The following is a 20,832-nucleotide window of genomic DNA, read 5'->3' on the forward strand; positions in this document are numbered from 1 at the left end:
AGTGAACTGGACTTGGTGAATAAGGACTCAGAAGGCAGATTCATGCACAAATGTCTTTAATACTACTTTCCCTCTCACACACCTGCATTTCTCAATTATAATGCTTTTAGTTCTGGTTTCTTCATAATTGTTTAGAATATAAAATAATTTTAGTGGTTCTGAGTCCTCACTTTAGAAAAAACTTGTCAGCAGAACCCCACAACTCTACTTGATTGTGATCTTCAGAAAATAACTACTATCTTTGCTTCAGCAACAGAGTTTCACTGCACCTGCTTACTTATTCAGCTTTTAACAAAACCTAGCACCTTTGACATAAAGCTATTATATATCATTAAACTACAATGTCAAACTTAGCACAGTGTTAACTTATAAAGCATGCACATGAAATACTGTTAATTGTAGCATATGTTTGCACCTGAGAAATACTGATGTGACAGTCATGTCTGCTTTATTCTCAAACAGTGAGAGGACAGGAAGAGGCTATGTGTTATTAACATGGAAACAGCTTACCCACTGGATTCTGCCTCCACTAAAAATAGCTCTTTGAAAAGGGTCAGCTCTGGCCTTCCATTAATGATGTTTTCACATTTGGTGAAAACGTAGTCACAAACGGCAATTTGTTTTTTGTCATGACTCTAGAAATAAAAACAATTTCACATACTTTTTGAAAATCTGAAATTACCATAAAAAATTGCATTTGCAAGGAGAATTTTCTTGATCATCTCCACTATTTTCTTTCTTCAGGAATTCTTGCTTTTTCTGTTTTTTTTTCTTACTATCTCTTCATTTGTCACTGAATTATCACACATAAATTACTGTGATAACTGGGATTCTTAAGTGGTCTCCCATTTAGCTACAACTCATTCTCAAACCCCAAACTTTCAGACAAGTTCTTCTGTATATGAAAAATGCTGTTTCCTGCTATGATGTTTGGCATGTAACAGATCTGATCCCAAGATTTAAGCTAACAGTAGTTGTGAATAGTTCTAAGATCTTAGTATTTTAAATTAATGTTGTGTAATTCAATACTTAAAAAATAAGATGCATTTCTATTATGTTTCACTGTTAGAATCAGTTTCTGATGCAGCTGTTCAGATCACAGATTCCACAGTTTTTCTAGGACTGCCTAGCAATATTTGCATCCAATTCTTTGTTAGACTGAATGGTGGAGCTTTAAAACTTCTGTTAGTATATCTGTAGGACCACTAAATAATTGGAAATAATAGCAAAAGAAATCTTTTAAAAACTACCATATCTGCTGCTTTTAATTTCTAATATAGTAATGTATCAATGTACTATTCCTTGGTATTTTTAAGAAATATTTATTCTTTATATTTAAACAGTTGCTCTCAATCCATTTATCTCTTACCTGAACTCATCAAAATGCTAGCTACTGAGGCAAAAACATTTGACTACTGTGACTGTTTTTCCATAAAGTAAAATGTGGAATATACTGCCATTGTAAGTGCTCTTAGATTTTTTTAGGTTGATAAAAGTAAAATATCCTGCCCCTCTAACCTCTAAAACCTTCCTCTGAACTTCAGTGGGAACAAGGTAACAAAAAGCCTGTAGCAAAGATTCTTCCTTTTCATACTCAGTATCAGAAAAGCTAGTTTCTCCTGCTGGTTGCTTTGTCTTGTTCACTCTCCTGAAAAAGACAGCTCAACACACATTGAATCTGACACTTAACTTTAGGAGAAATCTGCAAGTGTGGTTTTTGTGTTCTCTCTTCTTTTCATAAATGCTTTGACAATAAGTGGAGCTCCATCAAGAGTCAGGACTAGAGGTTGTGAGAGTGACGACATGTTTTACACACACACACGCCAATGTGACAACAAAGTCCATTTTTAGAAAGCTGCATAGAAACCTCTCTGCATCAGTGCCAAATTAGTGACACTGTTCTGAAATAGTGATTACAACTGCATATTTAGCCTGTGTCAGCTGAAGGAATCTGTCTGACTTATCTATCCATCTATTGCTACCTGCTGCTCAAATGAATGTCATCTTGTCAATGGGATCATCATTACATTCAGATGGAAGGTCTGCAGACTTTCAGCTCTGAGAAAGAGCTGTTACGTTGTTTATGGATGACTTCAACATTATTGCATCCCTTTTTTAGGAGTGTGAAACTTCTTGGCAATCCATTTTGTAGAACAAAAGTGAATCCATGCTGTGGTCAATTCATGCACCCTGCAAAGTAATTTTTTTTCAAGGAATAATTCTTTATGCCTTTATGGATGGTCTACTTATACTTTTCCTTTAATCCAACTCTGCCTGCTGTGCTATTTTATGTCTCTAAAGGTACAGTTCTGTGTGAGAATGTGTTTGCAGAACTTCATGTATAAAAGACAAATTCTGTGACAAGCTGAGACACAAGACAGAACCATTTAGAAGCATTTGATTTTATTTTAAACACTTGTATAGATTAAATGCTTGTCTTTTATAAAGTTAATGCCTTTTAATAACAAAGTATTCCCTAGAAAGTCTGATGTTTGCAAGGTACCTATCACCATTGCCAAAATTAAAAGTTTTTTTGTCTCCAAGTTTTTCAGGCAGTGAAATTGTGTTTTCTGAAATTTATGGAAGATATATTTGGGTTTGGTTTTGTTTCCTTTTGTTTTATTTTGATTTTTGTGTGTGTGTGTGTGTACAAAGATAAATAGCTAAAAAGAATTTCATGTTTACATGACTGCATACACTCAGCTTAAAGACCTTGCAGAAAAAAAAGCTGCTAGCCTAATGAATTTATTGTAATTTTATATGTCATAAGTTACCACAGCACTTAGTCTTTTGCTTTCTAAAATTTCTGATAGGTTAGAAATACTGTATGGATTATAAAAGAATGGTCATTGACTTGCATAATGAATTTATTGTAATTTTATATGTCATAAGTTACCACAGTACTTAGTCTTTTGCTTTCTAAAATTTCTGATAGGTTAGGAATACTGTATGGATTATAAAAGAATGCTCATTGATTTGCAAATATAAGTAAGATAGATAGATTAAGAAATGCTTTTAAAAGAATGGAATCTGGTAAGGTGAATGATATAATGTGATCAAGAAGAAGAGAAATCTAGGGGTTTTATTAAGGGTTTCTCTTTGCATTCTGGACTCTGTTGTTGGCTGCCTCACTGATGCACACCCTTGCAAAAATCACATGTCAAAGAGGTGATATGATTGAGCAGAACTAGAACTATGCTTATTAAAGGGCTTATAACATTGCACAGATGGAAATAGACCTGTCAGAGCAGAACAGAACTAAGAAGATATCTTTTTCTTTTGGATGCCTTTAATCATAGAAAATAATTGGATTAATAAATATGATGCAGGTAGTAAAGTGCTTACCTGTGAATGAGTATTTAGGTCCCTATTAAGCATAAACACACTCCTACTAAAATTAGAAAAAAGAACAGTTACACAAAAATTAATTTCCACATCATTGAATATTGTGGATTAAAATACAATAAACTGCCCTTGAATTTGCTTTTCCTTCAGAATTCTCATTAAGTTTGCTTTCATTTTGTGTTGTGCTAGTTAAGCCAAGGCTAGGAGGATAACTAGGCAGCTAAGGAGTAAATGGAAATATAGCAGTCTATAAACTCTGGGAATAAGTCTGCAGTTCCATTCCAGAAGGAAATGTAGCCCAGTTATGGATTTCAAATAGCAACTCCCTATGATTTGAAGTATGGTAAGAGGATTTTCTGTCCCCTCTATGTTGTTTTCTGTGTTGAGATTTAGCTGGAGCTTTACAAAAAAATCAAATAATGACTTTTTTATTTTTCCTGGCATGAAAAATATTTCAGTTAGGGCTACAAGTGACACTGAACTAGTCATCTCATACAGAAGTGGAGAAGATGTTAGAAGACTTCTATGATTATGGCAAGAAATAAGATCTAGGTAGGGTATTTATAATACAAATGAATATTCTTTTTCAGAAAAGTCTGCATACATTCTTTTAATATATTTTGCAGAAACAGTCTGTATTCAAGTTCACCTCAAAACATCTTTATAGCTGACACATGCCTGTCTTTTTTATGCATATCTCAATGAGTCATAAAATGCCATTATATTTTGGTCATCATCAGTAATATTTTAAGGGTAAAATATTGACCATCCATAATTTTCAAATAAGTGTTACCAATAAAGGATAAAAATGATGAAGACTAACACCATAATTTGTACTATAAATTCATGATATAGTGAAATATATACATAAACTTGCAAAATATAAAGTTTTCTCTTTGCTTTTTAGGAATACAGTTGTTTGAATTACTTGAGTAGTGTAAAGCATCAAAAAGGAGGTTTGATTTTTAATGTCAAACAGGGGAAAAAAGAACAAAAAAAAACAAAAATTGAAAACAAAGATGCTGAATGTGAGAGATATCTATCTTATTCTTTGGGTTTGTCCTAGTTATATTTCTGCAGTTTTATAGTGTGCATTCAAAACCCAGTGAAAAAGATAACAAGGTCTCTCCCTCATCATCTAAACTTCACTGTTAGAGAATATGGAGACTTCTAGGAAACTCTAATGTCTTAAATGCCATTGAAAAATTATTTGGCTTCACTAACATTTATCAGTGAATTAATAAACATGGTGTTTTATAAAGGAAATCACTGACTTCCTAACTTGTCCATATCGGTTCAGAAACAAAAGGGAAATATGTGATGTGTGCTTGAATAGCAGCAACTATATGTAGCTATAGTTTTATGTTGTGGAAGTGATTGCTTTTGATCCAATTAAATTTGATTTGATCACCTAGTCATGCTGTCACTTTTGGATGACAGTCTACAAGGAGTGGCTTCACAACTACAGTTAATGGTACAACCTATTGCAGTAATGAAGAATCTTGAGAATTTCTGTTATCTGTTTTAGTATTGTCATGGGTTCAGCAGTAGCTCATGCTCTGCCAGGGAGGAGGGAGAGATAGGGCGCCTGGTCTGGGCTAGTCGGGGAGGTATTCCATACCACAGCACATCCTGCTCGGGGAGGGGACTGGAAGCTGGCCGGGAGGGAAGGAGTTAACACGCCGGGCTGGGCTCGGGGAGGCAAGGGAAGCTGGCTAGGAGGGGAGGGGGGAAGCTCTCTCTCTCTGCTTCCGGGGCTGGCCTCGTGGCGGTGGGTGGTATCGTACTCTCTCTCCCTGTTTATCTCCTCTAACATTGATTTGTTATTGGTACCTGTAGTTATTTCTGTTATACCTTGATTGCTGGACTGATTTTACCTCGATCCGTGGGAGTTGTATCCCTCCGGCTCTCCTTCCCATCCCTCCGGGAGTGGGAAGGTGAGGGGGGGGGGAGGGGAAACAAAGGGGGAACTGTGCAGATTTAATTTAAACCACGACATTTTTTGGCACCCAACATGGGGCACGAACCCACGAAATAACAACAAATCTGACAGGATTTATAGTCATTTGTCACAATGCTGTTTTATTGGCTCTCACAGTTTTTTTCTCCTGATCTCACGGTTTCAGGATTTTACCAATTACTTGTCATATATATTAGCTGTGTTAGTGTTTATCAAGTATGGGGTTTGGGCTAAGGTTCTGGTCTCATTGTACTTTATGTTAATGACTTGTAATACAATAGAAGCATTGATCATGAAACTGATTTGGTTTATGCTCCTGGTATGGTCACCAACTTTATATTTTGGGAGGTATATAATAGAAATGCTTGGGAATTTCACATCTTTTTTCTCCTTCTCGGGTGGTCAACCTGTGAAGGAGACATTCTGCTATCCTCCCAGTGCTCTCTCCAGATGGTCTACAACATCATTTGAGGGTTTTGAAGTTCTTGAATGGCCTTTTAATACTGTTGAGACTTGTATGCTGATTGTGATGGGGATCACCATAGTAGCACGCATACAGAGTGTGTTTTGCTCACAGTTATTTCATCTGATTTCAAGAGTTAAGCGGAGTCAGGTCTGGTCCTGTATTGGGGTTAAACGACGAAATAGGAGGACCAGGAGATCTTCCCAGAGGCTGGACAGTCATGAGTGGCAGGGTGTGTGGGATAGTATGGGCAAGCATCTAGGTTAGTGGGCCCCTCCAGTACTTTGGAATTTTACTCCTGAACAAGTGAAGAATCCGGAAGTATTAGTAAAACAGCTAAATGAGGTGTGTTGTCGTCCTGGCCATACCAGAGATGGACAAATTACAGCAACGTGCTGGGGCTTGGCCTATGCTCATAGGGCCTTGATCGACATTATCCAACCCCTTCAAAAGGAAAAAAATGCCCCTGGATCTGAGAGCAACACAGAAGTCAGCACAGCTGTTCCAACTCCAAGTACAGCAGCTACACCATCCCCAGAAGCAAGTACAGTTGCTACCCAAACTTCAGCTGTGACAGATAGTGCAGCTACCCCAGCAACAAGTACAGTTGCTACTCAAACTACAGTGATAATCACTGCATCTGAACTAGAGGATCTGCTAACAGGTCTGGCCCAGCCCAGTCAGAACTTTTACATATTGTAGAGGGGGACAAGGTGCCTGTAGTGCACATGAGAAATTTGCTAGGGAAGACAGTCTGGGTTACTCCTGTTTCAGGCCAAGGCAAACCCACTCGTGGCATTGCTTTTGCTCAAGGACCCGGATATACTTGGTGGGTAATGCAGGAAGATGGGGAAGTCCGATGTATACCTCAAGGGGATTTGATTTTAGGGGAAAACAGCCAATGAACTTAATTATACGTTGTTGCTTGCTGTGTAATACTTTTTTTAGTCCATCAACTGGATGTCTTCAGGTCACCAGCGACTGGCCCTGACTTCCCTCTAACCATCATCCCAACAGAGAATGAACTTTGATAGAACCAGATGAGTTCTACAGTAAAGGAATGATCAACATCGGCAGGCAACAATCCAGCACTGCACACAGACCCTCCTGCTACAAAAGACTATTACAAACCTAACATCATGGACCAAATGGACTCAATTGCATTATAGGGATTGGTCCATGTATTAAGACATGATTTCTTTCTATCTGTCTGGGTGTACGCAGATGTATATATATATATGTATGTATATCTATATGATGGTATATTGAAAATGTGGGATCTGAGCATGACGTGAATGGTATGGAATAAGGGGTGGATACTGTCATGAGTTCAGCAGTAGCTCATGCTCTGCCAGGGAGGAGGGAGAGATAGGGCGCCTGGTCTGGGCTAGTCGGGGAGGTATTCCATACCGCAGCACGTCCTGCTCGGGGAGGGGACTGGAAGCTGGCCGGGAGGGAAGGGGTTAACACTCCAGGCTGGGCTTGGGGAGGCAAGGGAAGCTGGCTAGGAGGGGAGGGGGGAAGCTCTCTCTCTCTGCTTCCGGGGCTGGCCTTGTGGCGGTGGGTGGTATCGTACTCTCTCTCCCTGTTTATCTCCTCTAACATTGATTTGTTATTGGTACCGGTAGTTATTTCTGTTATACCTTGATTGCTGGACTGATTTTACCTCGATCCGTGGGAGTTGTATCCCTCCGGCTCTCCTTCCCATCCCTCCGGGAGTGGGAAGGTGAGGGGGGGGGGAGGGGAAACAAAGGGGGAACTGTGCAGATTTAATTTAAACCACGACAAGTATTTGCAAAGCTATAACCTACGTCAGTGTCCTGTGAGCCAATTTATTTGTTAATATGAGTCACAGTATGGATGCAAAATTCAGCCTTACATACAGTCTTGAGGAATGCTTATAATTCTTTTTATGTGGTGGAGAAAAATAAAAAGTTATTTATAAGGTGCAGTTTAGATTGTTTTTAAGGGTTCAGGTATATTTTGCAAGGTTCAAAGATGTTTGTTGTCTAATTTAAGACCCTCAGTTATAGGATAACAGAACACAACTATCACTCTGGCTGACCAAGTTCTTGTTCTCCAGAGGCATACAATCAACTTGAAAAGTGCTGTGAGTCTTGCTTTCTTTTCCACTGTTAAGAGCTATGTGGTTCTCCCTTCTCATCTTTCATTCATATCCTGTTTAATTTACATATCAGTCAGTAATTAAAATTATTAGGCAGTTCTTACACTTACATGTCATACAGGATACAGGCACATCCAGCTTTCAAAAAAAAAAAAACAAACCCCAAAAGCAACCAACCAAACAAAATCAAAACAAAATCAGAACAACAACAAAAAAGTCAACCACAAAATAAGGACTGTGGGGAATCTTCTAACACCTCATTAATCAGCTCTTTCAAACAGTAGGATTAATATTTTAGTCTCTGAGAGGCACCACGTATTTTACAGATGCACTGCTGAATATCCATATCCAGGGGCTACAGTGACATGTGATGCGCTGAGAGAAATCAGCTGGGCTGTTAGCAGAAGAACCTTAGAATCATAGAATCATAGAATAGTTAGGGTTGGAAAGGACCTTAAGATCATCTAGTTCCAACCCCCCTGCCATGGGCAGGGACACCTCACACTAAACCATATCACCCTACTCTTCGTCCACCTTGTCTTGAACACTGCCAAGGATGGAGCATTCACAACCTCCTTGGGCAACCCATCCCAGTGCCTCACCACCCTAACAAGAAAGAATTTCTTCCTTATATCCAGTCTAAAAATCCCCTCTTTAAGTTTCAACCCATTACCCCTTGTCCTATCACTAGTATTTTTTTTAGCTGCTACATACCTATAAAATCCCTTCCTGTTATCTTTAACATCCCTAGCCAAGTTTACCTCTAACTGGGCCTTAGCTTTCCTAACCTGGTCCCTAACTTCTGGACAACATCCCTGTATTCTTCTCAGGCCACCTGTCCTTGCTTCCACCTTTTATAAACTTCTTTTTTCCTGTGAATTTTTCTCACCTTGTGGAATTACAGAATCATAGAATGGTTTGAGTTTGAAGGGACCTCAAAGATCATCTAGTTTTAATCCCCCTGCATGGGCAGGGTTTCTCAAAGCCCCGTCCAACCTGGTCTTAAACACTGCCAGGAAGGGGGCAGCCACAGCTTCTCTGGGCAACCTGTGCCAGTGCCTCACCAACCTTGTTGTGAAGATCTCTACATACACCCAAACCCAAGAGTGGTACGCAGATAACTAACTTAGCATTACGTTTCCTCTGTTTTGTAATGGCAGTTCAACCCGTCAGTTATCTGAAAATTATGCCTTATTATTTCAGGCTCCCTTTTAGAAAGGACTTTATGGCGTGAGGACAGAGCAATAAAAAATGATCTCATGGTACACTGACTTACACTGTTGACAGTAGAGGTGCATGCAGCAGACCATACTCATAGACAATGTGAACCTAAACTTTCTTCTTTAATGTGATAATTAAAATCTATGAATTTGAACTTGGATTAAGACAGAGGGTTTACAAGTGTGTTTTAGGTTTGAATATCATCTCAGGTCTACAGTACAACATGCATGTATTTAAAGTCATTTTAAGTTCAATATAATAATAATTTTATCATATTACTGTATATATGCAATCCTCAGTAGTGTCTACTTGTAGGTTATTACAAATCTACTGAAGTCTACTACTTCAGTGTAGTAGTGAATGCCAAAGAACCCACTATGTGACTTTTAAATATATTTATAGAATCTGTAGGCAGTGCTACCATCAGCATAAAGATCAAAATACTGGATGGCATTCTGTAGGTTTTTAGAGATTATGACAAATAAATCCACCTGATTCAAATCAAAAAGGAGCATCAGAGCTATTGCAAATTCTAAAATATATTGCACATTTCAGAATATGTTATATATTTTGCATATTATATATTCATTCTGGAAAATTGAAATAAAAATGTGAGCAAAATCCCTAAAATCCTTTTCTCTTCCCACTGAAGTAAGGCTGTCCTTGAAATAATTTGCAGAAGCAGCTTAATCATGCGAAGCAATGTTATGAAATACATTAGAAAACTAAGTAAATTGGAGTACTAAATTTCATGGAAACTGCAGGGTGTATTTAGGCATATAGACATAACATTTGAACTAAAATTTAAACAAGACACTGAAGTTATACTAGAAGGTAGTCATAGAACACTGTCTCAGTTTTAGGATGATTCATTCTTCTCACCATTCCCAGGAAAGGGAATTGACCAGTCCTTTCGTATTTAATTAAAATTAACTTCTTATCCAATAATTCTGGTGGCTAGACATAATTAAATGTTTTCCATTATTACATTCAATGCATAAAATAAAGACCATTCCAAGAGGGAAATGTTTAATATGCAAGGTACAAAGAGGAAGACTTATTCAGTAAATTGTAAATACTCTGAGGCATAAGCTCATTACTTTCCTTGCAATGCAGTAGAATCTTACTAATTTAGAGTAATGATTTGGAGACTCGTTGTAAATGAATGAAGTTTATTAGGAGACACTAAATGAAATAAATGGTAAAACTGTGATGGACGTGCAACTGTAGTTTGATTGGTATCAAGACAAATTAACAAGAAAAAAAGAAAGAATAATTAATTAAAAATTTTTACTAGTCATTTATATGATGCACAGCTTCATTGAAAGTATTTGGGGATATTTACTTTTGGGGTGATGCTTCCTCTTTGTTTTCTTCTTTCTCTCTACAGAACTTAATTGAGAAGCAACTTTTTTTGTTGGGTGCAAATTATAGGATATGCAGATTAATGAAATCTGAACAGGACCTTTTTAAATCTCTAAAGCCAGTAGATTGGGCTGGTGAGCAGACATGAGACAAAAGTATTCTAATTAGTCTTTTGAATTTCTAGCAACAATGGAAATAGAACAGAATTGCATTGATTTCTGAAACAAAATGGCCCTTTTTTTCCAACATTTCTTCATCTTACTACAATTGTTGCTTTAGCTCTCCAATTAATAAATAATAATCATAAGCAGGTAACCATTTTTTCTGCCACAAAATCATCAACTTTTAAAGGTACTGAGGTAGTGTTAAAATGCTGACTGTTGCAGGATGTTGCTGTCATGTTTTTTGCATGATGTTTTTAAATAGATATTTTCTTCTTTATTTCAGTGGCAGTTGCCATATTTTGTGATTAGATGCAGCAGGCTAGTTGCAGCACGGGTAGCATTATCCTCTTCTGGTTACATTCTTTATTTTTTCTTACACTCTGTTTTTCTTGATACAAAAGGGAGAAATAAATTATTTTATGTCTTATCGATTAAACAAAATAATAAAAACACAAAGTATTTTCAAATTTTCATTAATCATAAATACTCCTCAGCTCATCTAGGAAAATCTGCTACAAATTATACATCATTGAGTTCCTGAAAGAATTTTATTTGATTTTTCTAGATATTTATTTTTTTAGTCTGTTTGCTATCTGGATCTGGATTTAAATTGAATATTCTGTAAAAATTGGAGTTGTTCAACAGGAAGGAATTAGTTAAAAATATGTGGAAGGAGGAAAAATTACATGGACTGATGATTTCATCAAGAAAACTAATAAAATGCACAGAAAAAGACATGGAGACTTAGCTACTAGAAAACATCTAGGATTTGTGCCCATTATCTCTGAAAGACAGGAAATTAGTTCATATATTCAATTTCACAAAAGCAAAGTTATTTATATGTATTCCGATAAGTAGTTTTTTCTACGTCAGGAAAATTAATTTTCAGGATTCTGGCAACTAACTTAAGTAGAATAAGGAATTTCTGAAAACTATTTCTCCAAGAGGCTGCAGCTTCTGATTCCAAGCAATTATTTTATCCGGGTTTGTTGATGTGGTTTTTTTTTTTTTTTCTAACTTAAATTAAATGGAAACTAAACAAACAGTAATGGTGCTGGACATTTCCAGTTCATTCACATGCATAGAAACACAAGTTCTGAAAGGATTTAGATGCTACTCTACCTAGAACGGGGAAGGAAAATCAAAGAAAATCAAGCATTTAAGTACCACTTTGGAACTCTGCATCTAACAATATAACACTGAGATATTCAAATATATATTTATTGCTTTCTAGTACAGGAGCGTTAAATGTGCCCTGTATATTTAACCTTTTTACCTAGCTCTAGCAATTAATTGTTCCTTTATCGTGCTTAGCTTCTAGGTGTGCTCCAAATTACAATTGGCAAACAAAATTCTCAGCCACAGGCAACATGGCACTCCAGAGGTAAGGAGCAGAGATGCAGGCTTACTATCCTGCTTGTGTACTATACAAAAGACATGTCTACATGGCTGCAGAAAACCTGTTTCAAACACTGGCTTCAATGGCACTGTTTCACAGGCTTCCATAATGATATCATAAGGTGGGTATCTTCTGTCTTTCCAGTTGAAGAATATTCAAATTTTTTATTACTATGTGTTTACCTTCAATAAATAAACCTTCTTGAAACAGATTTAAGATTCAAACTTCCAAATATCTAATGGCTAGGTTACACTGTCATTGTCAGTTTTTGATTTTCTGAGTACTTAGTCCTTAAATAACCTGTGAAATTTCACCAGTAATGAGTAGGAGAGACCTGTATTAAGAGCTTGATAACTAGTGAGTACACTTTTGTGCAGTGGCAGACCTTGAATAGCAGTTCTTTGAAGGAAGGTAGTGGTCTGAATACTTGAATCACAGAATCACAGAATCCCGAGGGTTGGAAGGGACCTCAAAAGATCATCTAGTCCAACCCCCCTGCAAGAGCAGGGTAACCTAGAGTACATCACACAGGAACTTGTCCAGGCGGGCCTTGAATATCTCCAACATAGGAGACTCCACAACCTCCCTGGGCAACCTGTTCCAGTGCTCTGTCACTCTCACAGTAAAGAAGTTCTTCCTGATGTTAACGTGGAACCTCCTATGCTTCAGTTTATATCCATTGCCCCTTGTCCTATCACTGGATATCACTGAAAAAAAGCCTAGCTCCATCATCCTGACACCCACCCTTTACATATTTGAAAACACTGATGAAGTCACCCCTCAGTCTCCTCTTCACCAAGCTAAAGAGACCCAGCTCCTTCAGCCTCTCCTCATAAGGGAGATGTTCCACTCTCTTAATCATCTTTGTGGCTCTGCGCTGGACTCTTTCAAGCAATTCCCTGTCCTTCTTGAACTGAGGGGCCCAGAACTGAACGCAATATTCCAGATGCGGCCTCACCAAGGCAGAGTAGAGGGGGAGGAGAACCTCTCTTGCCCTACTAACCACACCCTTTCTAATGCACCCTAGGATGCCATTTGCCTTCTTGGCCACAAGGGCACATTGCTGGCTCATGGTCATCCTCCTATCCACCAGGACCCCCAGGTCCCTTTCCCCTTCACTACTTTCCAGCAGCTCAACCCCCAACCTGAACTGGTACATGGGGTTGTTCTTCCACAGATGCAAGACTCTACACTTGGCCTTGTTGAATTTCATCAAGTTTCTCCCCACCCAACTCTCCAGCCTGTCCAGGTCTCGCTGAATGGCAACACAGCCTTCTGGTGTGTCAGCCACTCCTCCCAATTTAGTGTCATCAGCGAACCTGCTGAGGGTACACTCAGTTCCCTCATCTAGGTTGTTGATGAAAATATTAAACAGCACGACCTCAGTAAAGTGATATCTTTGCTATTAAGTCTTTTTATGTCACTTCACTGTCCAGTCTTGTAGGTGTGGTCTTAAACCAGGCATATGGAGCCCAGAACATGTATCCAATATTAGATATCTAAATTCAAGTACTTGCTTACAGTGAGATGCTCTATTCACACTAAAGTGTGAATAAAAAGTATCTCATTGCTGACCAAAATTTATTCTTCATTGTGGATTCTTTGTCAGTTATCTATTCAATGAACAGTTTATATATGAATATATAAATATTTCATAATATTATTGCTGTTGTTTAAGTGTCCAATTAAAAAAAGATACAAAAAACAGAACAGTTTTTTCAATGGAGCATCTGAATCAAACTGTATCAGTTTGGTGACCTTGTCTTTCCTAAACTAATCAAATGAAATATTGTTTATTTATACTATCTCCTTGATAGTGTTATATTTTAAGAATTACCTTACAAACATAAGTTCCTGTTCTTGTACATGTTCTGGCAAGTAGATTTAGTACAGTGGAAAAATATATCTGCACATAAATTCCAAGTTAACAAATAACTAAGATGTATTGTTTAATCCTGAGTAAATGCAGTTAATTGAAGATTTCGCATTATTTAAGAAACAAAATGTCATTTAATTTTATGTACTGAATTCTGCATAAGAGATCCTTGAAATTGAAATATAATATAGGATAATACAGTCCAGAATAAGCTGTGAACAAAGAGAAATAGGGATTCACTGAAAAAAAGTTATATGATTTATTAAACATCTCATATACATGTGTTATGTACAGCCCAGCTACCTGGAAATGTTAAAAAAAAGTAAACAAAAGAAAAACAGTATAACAAAAGTTAATGACTTCATGTTTCTTTTTTACTTTCTAGTTATGTATGAAAGACAAATGTCTATTTATTAAATCAAGTACCAATGCCAATTATGTATTTAAATTTTGTAAGAAACTTCAAAGTTTTACTTTTATTATAGTGAAGTAACAAGACAATATTATATCTACTTACACAGCACTTGCCTCCCTATCACCACCATTTGCTCCCAAAAACAAGTGATCTACAAAAAAGTAACAGGACTCATAAGCCTTTTAGGAAGAATTATTTCCTCCTTTTTCTCAGAACAGGATTGTGAAAGAACCCAATTTACCCTTCATTTTTTAGCTAAAAGTCACTAAAATCCTTGAGCCAAACCCAAATGTGATCAGCAGGCAGTGATTACTTCTCTTTTATATTATAATACTCACATTTGCAGGTGGGAAAAAATCAAGTGGGTTGCAGTATATACCTATCTGTCATTTCTGAACATTTAAAGAGCTGAAGTGAAAAAATTCTCCAATGAAGCTTACAGACATCCTAAAGTATGATAAAAATACATTGACCTAGGCACTGTAGTGGAGGAAGCTGAGGTCTGGGGACTGTTTTTGAAGGGTTTCTATGCTTGTGGCTATTCTCATCCCATTTTTTGTGTATTATTAAAAATAATTTTTTTCAGTTATCACTACGTTCAAGAAAAGTTATCTCCAGTCCATGATATAAAGGCCACTTTTTGCTGAGACTTTCAAAGGCAAAGCTACTAAATAGTTATGATTAAACAAAAAAAAAAAAGAAAAGAGAGCTCTTCTAAATAAATAGAAATCCAATAAACTATAAACTCTGTCATCAAATGTACATCATGCATTCCTCTGTAGCACATTTGATTGAATGAGTTTAACAAAAAATACAGTTTAATAGCAAACATCCATCCATATTAGTCCAAACTGATTTCAGAGGGACAAAAGGTTCACCTAATAGGAGCATTCATCTAACAGGAACACATCCCTGTGTGTTTTAAAAAACCCGAAACAACCCTGCCCTATTTGCCATATAAGTCTTTCTTACAGGTACCTTCTGACAGCCACTCTGACAGAGAGAATGGCCATCAGCAGCAAGTGACAGCTAAAGAATACTGAGCTGTTCTCAAGAGATACTAATTGTAGTGAACAAATCCTTTTACATTGGCTAAGAAAATTCAGGTTTCTACTTGTTGTCACTAGATACTCAACAAATAAACCTCTGCTGCAGCATCCCTCTGCTTCATGAGGTTCTTTAGTAGCATTGCATTTCTATTGGCTTTTTGTCCTTTAAAAGTTTGTTGAAGTACTATATGTGTGTTTTTGTCCTGAATTACTTCTTTTATTGCATAACAAGCTAAATTTTAACACCTTATATGTGTATATATATATTCATATGATGATCTTAGGATCCTTTCCAACCCTGGCCATTCTGTGATTCTGTGATATAGTCTATATGCAAATATTCTGCTATATGGTATCCATTTCCTAGTTAAACAAAAAGAAGTAGGAACAATCCTCAGAGATTTTTAAGGGTTTGATTCTTCAGAAAACAGAATATGGTGGAGCATTTAAAGAAATGCAATGGCATTAATGTTAAATTCAAACTAGGCTGTTGAAAAGTACCTTGAAATGATTGAAAACATAAGAGTCTTTTAAGTGAATGGGCTAAAAGGAAGTTGGATTCCAAACTACTTTGGAAACTTTATCTGTTACTTCTATGTATCTGCATTACACATCTGAGATTGAGGCGACTGTGTAAATTGTTTCTTCTGTATTTTTACATTAATGCTCTTCTTTTGTATTCAAATGCATAATGAAGGGCAGCTTAATAAATTACTAATTTACAATCTTCCTCACTAAATCTCAGTTGTATGGTTTTTGTACAATACAAGAACATGATGCAGATGAGAAAGGCAATAATTACAGAGATGACATGAAGAATAAAAGAAAATACCTGGCATAACGCAAAAATCAATTTTCTAAAAAAATTACGTAATGGAATACATCAAATTGTATAAAACATATGCAAAAAAAATTTGTTTAAAAGACAAAATGAGATTAATAAATAATAGTAATGAATGTATTAAAAATTAGTTATTAAATTGAATGAAAAGTAAGAAATAATCTAGTTACTGAGAAATTGCTTTGATACAGTTTTATTAAAATTCCCCATGTTTTTTTTTAATTATTTTGTCCCTGATTTCTTTGCACAACTCTGAAAAATAGTAAGACTATGTGCACTCTGTTCTTGTCAGTACCACAGCTTTCATTACCCTGTAAAGAATTTGATTTTAGTTTCCTGTATTTTCTTTAAATAATTTTCTTGTACAGACCTAGCTTGTGAACTCTTTTACTGTAGTTACTGTGGACTAAAAAAATCAAAACAAGGGATGTAAAAAACATTTAAGGAAAATAAAAACATATTGACCTCCAGTTCTCTGTAGTCCAAAACAGTCTGATAGCTCTGTTGTAGTCATTGGCCAAAAAATTATTTGGAATATGCTGAAAGGGTCTATCAGTCTGTGTACAATTTTTATCAGTAGTGCTGCATATCAATTTTCAAGTTCACATCTGCAAGGAGGATAGTTCAAGTTTTACCGTAGTCTTTAGGGAGTGTACCCCTTGCCCTTAGGATTTTACCTAGTATGTTCCCCTAGCCTTCAGTTTTATCACCTTATTCAATACTCTGCTCTCTATTCTTCACATTTTTCTTCCTGACACTCTGCTTTTAATGAAATTTTTTCCAGCTATTTACTTTGCCTATTAGTTTAAGATAGTTTATAACATAAACTTCAGGAACTTCTAATAAGTAATAAGCTTACTCTCTTCCTATGTAACAGAAAAAAAAAAAACCAAACAGACTCTCACACAATCAAAACTCATTAATTAATAATGGACAAGCTACTTTTCTGGTCATCAGCAGTTATTTCTTAAAAAAAGTAGAAAATGATTTGAATAAATGTAAAAGAAAATTCAACAATCAGTTTAATAAAAAAGTAAATGGGATAAAATTTAAGTGGATGAAATGGAAACTTTTCTACTTGTATGAAACATATTTAAAATTTAAAATGTTATCATTTATATAATATTTTATTTAAAATATAGATTATTTTACAACAAAAATGCTTCATTTATACGAGGTTTAATGTTTTCTGGAACTAACAATGGTTTTAATTGTTTAAATACTTTTGAAGATAAAATTGGTTAACATTCATTGTTCACTGTGTCCATAAGTGGCTGCAGGAACAAATTAATGTATTATCCGGGTTTAGAAAAGCTTATAAAGAATGTTCCTTGCTTAAAAATAAACATGAAATATATGTGCTACACTAGATTAGAATCTAAATCATCATAAACATGTGGTATTTTGAAAGTCAGCAGGACATAAGCTCTTAATTCAGTTAAGTGCCTTTGTAAAACTGATGCATATATGCATCCCTAGGTCCATGAGGATGCTAGAAAAAAAATAGTCTTTTATATCCTGCTATTTAATTGACCCAAAAATGAGTTGCAAGTATTATTTAAAATACAAAATTAGGTTGCTTGCATAATAAAGAATAACACATTCTCCAATAGGTCTCTAGTACAGAACACTCAGCCTTTATCAGCACCAGGGAACAAGATCTTGTAAGAGTAGCAGAATGTAAACAAACGGCAGAATTCTCTTGCTATGAAGTAAAAGCTACTTTAAAATCTACCATGTAGGTCAAAAAGCTGTCTGTTGCAGGGAGGATGAAGTATGTTAAGAGTTTATGGTATATATGCTTGAAACTAGAGTTGCTTAAATATAGCTTTATTGTTTACTGTTTTTGCCAGGTTACTTGCCTAATTATACTGGGCACCATCCATCTTTGTGAAGGGCAAAAAAAAAGAGTGAAGTCCCCAAAGATTCCTTTCCTTTACTCTTTTGGAAAAGAGAAGGCAGAAAAGAAAATATAAGGTCTTCCCTTGACAAGTCTGTGCATGTTTATTTACTTTTGACAGATATTAAATGTCTTGATAATAATTTTTATGTGAAGCTTGGTTTTGCTTGCTTTTTTCTCCTTTGCACTTCTTTTAAATTTTGAACATGTTAAAATTTTTTAAGTATTAACATAGAATGTTTGCTACTGCAATAGAGGTATCATAACAAGAGACTGAGTTTTGTGTCTGAAAACAGAAACAAAAACATCTACACAGGCAAATTCCTTGAAGCAGATTAAAGACTTTATAAAATCTATAGAAATTGAATGGGGATTAAGTAAACTTCTTATCATTAAACATCCCTCTAGTTATTCTTTCCAAAAAACTTTCCTTGCAAAAGAAAAGTATATGGTCACCTATAGCAAAAGTTACCTTTTTGGAGGTTTCCATGGTTTTAGTTTAATGCAGCACAACAAGCAATGATAAACCACATGCAAGTTCCATGCACCTTCAATGCACCTTCAGCCTGATCTGTTGTGTTCAATCTGTCATGCTCTTGAGTCCCTTCTGGACAGAGCTGCCAATCATGCTAAAGCATGTGAATAGCTTAGTGACACAGACAGATGTTCACAGAGAATGAGACAGAGACCACCAAATTCAGTCATTTGTGAATTGAACAGGGTTTGAACATAGGCCTCCAGTGTGAAAGTCTATTTCATTAATCTGCTAGTTTCTTTCAACTGTATTTTTATATTTTTTGTGAACAGAAACCATCAACTTTCACTATTACTGCCAGCAAACCAAAGCAAGTACTCTTATCCCCATTCCAACTTTCCAGCTCTTGCATCCTTTATGATTTTGTGTAAATTCAGAAAATAGTATTTCGTACTAAGCTCTGAACTGTGTTTCTCAAATCTTCTTTCAGTGGAAGAGAAACAGAACACTGAGGCTTAAATATAATAACAGGAACAAGAACTTGGTAAAAGGAAGTAAATGAATGCAAAACCTGAAATATAAGAGCACATGAGTTGAACAGTCTAAAAAAAATTGCAAGACAAAAGTTGTTCAGGTGATAAATATTTACATAAGTCTGATTTTCACATAAATAGGAAACCCAGCAAAGTACTTGACAGCTACAGTAAGATGAAAAGGCATCAAAAATATTCCATCTGTATCTATTACAAGGCCATAGACACAAAACGGAACAAAACAGTAGCAGGAGTATATATAATTGAGCTAAAATATACAATCATTGTACTTGTAATTTTTTTTTTTTTCCTGAAGCCTAGTTATGTTTCATGTAATAAACCATTTTCTTTGGTTATAATTACCACTTGTAATGTGGTGAAAATTCACCACTTGTGAAATTTTTTTTTTCCCCAAAAAACTTACCTGACCATCCTCATTGATTTTTGTTTTGGCTTTTATGAGACTGGGTATAACACATAATGCAAAAAAAACCCTCAGATTTCCATATACAGTTTTTTATTAATTGTTTTGCTTGATAATTTTTGCAGAGCAAGCAACCTGAGTGTTCCATTTCCTGAGACAAAGCTGAGGCAACCCCCAGAGAGGAATTTATATTCAGTGATGGTAAACAATATCTGATTTTCATATAATTGTAAGCAGAGCTGGACTAAATCATCCAGGGATGATTCTGTCTTACAGGGATGCTTTTTGGCTTTTAGATTCAAGCACAACGGTGTGGGAACGTGTATTTGAAGATGGAGTGCATTTGCTTTTCAAGGAAAATTTAGCTGTTCCTCAAATGCCTAGGAGAATCTCTGTATGTGTGGAAAGTTAAGGATATAGGAATGAGATTCCCCCACCCTAAATTTTAATTGTCAGCATGGAATAACTTAAATTAGTGAATAAAAAATCAAAAAGAAACATCTCCTACTCTATTTTCCACTGCAGATTTTTTTTTCACCAGCAGTAAAGATTCAAAACATATACAAACTAGAAGTTTGCACCTTTTTCATATATTTTAGTTTTGTAATTATAATGTCCTTTGTAGGACATTATTAATTTAAATAGTCCTTCAAAATTTATATTACATGCATTTATTTGAGAAGAAATTTAATCCCTTAACCTTCTGAACTTTTATCTAATGGCGGTAAGATTAAGCTACCTGTCTTTCTTTGCAACAAGTATCTCTTTATTACAGAATGGAAGAAATAATTTTACTGGGAAAGACTGATAAAGAATCAACATTGATAATCGTGTATATTGGAAGTTATTTCAGGAACCCTGTGGAAAAGATAAATTTCAGCCTTCTCACGCTGAATCTGTCAATTCTCACATGAATGTTTTAAAGTTACCAAACTAGTGAACACTGGGATGGTTAATGATTGTTGTCCAGAATTCATAGGGCTTTTTTTGATCAACAATTGCAGATATCCCAAGACTTATGGCAGGTAAGCAAGTCTGCAAGTGAGGTGAACAGAAGGAATCCCAGATTTTGGACCTTCAATTTGGCAACTTCCTGTGTAGCATGGAAAAATTTCAGTAGTTTTAGTAATAAAAGGAAAAATTAAATTAGATATGCATTTATTAGATGGCTGGCTTAACCAAAGCTAGGTGACACTTAAGCAAGTGTCAAGTATAGCCAGTTGGTTACATTGCTTTTTTTTATTTAAGAAATAGTTTTAATTTGAAATATTTAATTA

Source organism: Melopsittacus undulatus, chromosome 7 (genome assembly GCF_012275295.1).
Source record: "Melopsittacus undulatus isolate bMelUnd1 chromosome 7, bMelUnd1.mat.Z, whole genome shotgun sequence".
Taxonomy (NCBI): Eukaryota; Metazoa; Chordata; class Aves; order Psittaciformes; family Psittaculidae; genus Melopsittacus; species Melopsittacus undulatus.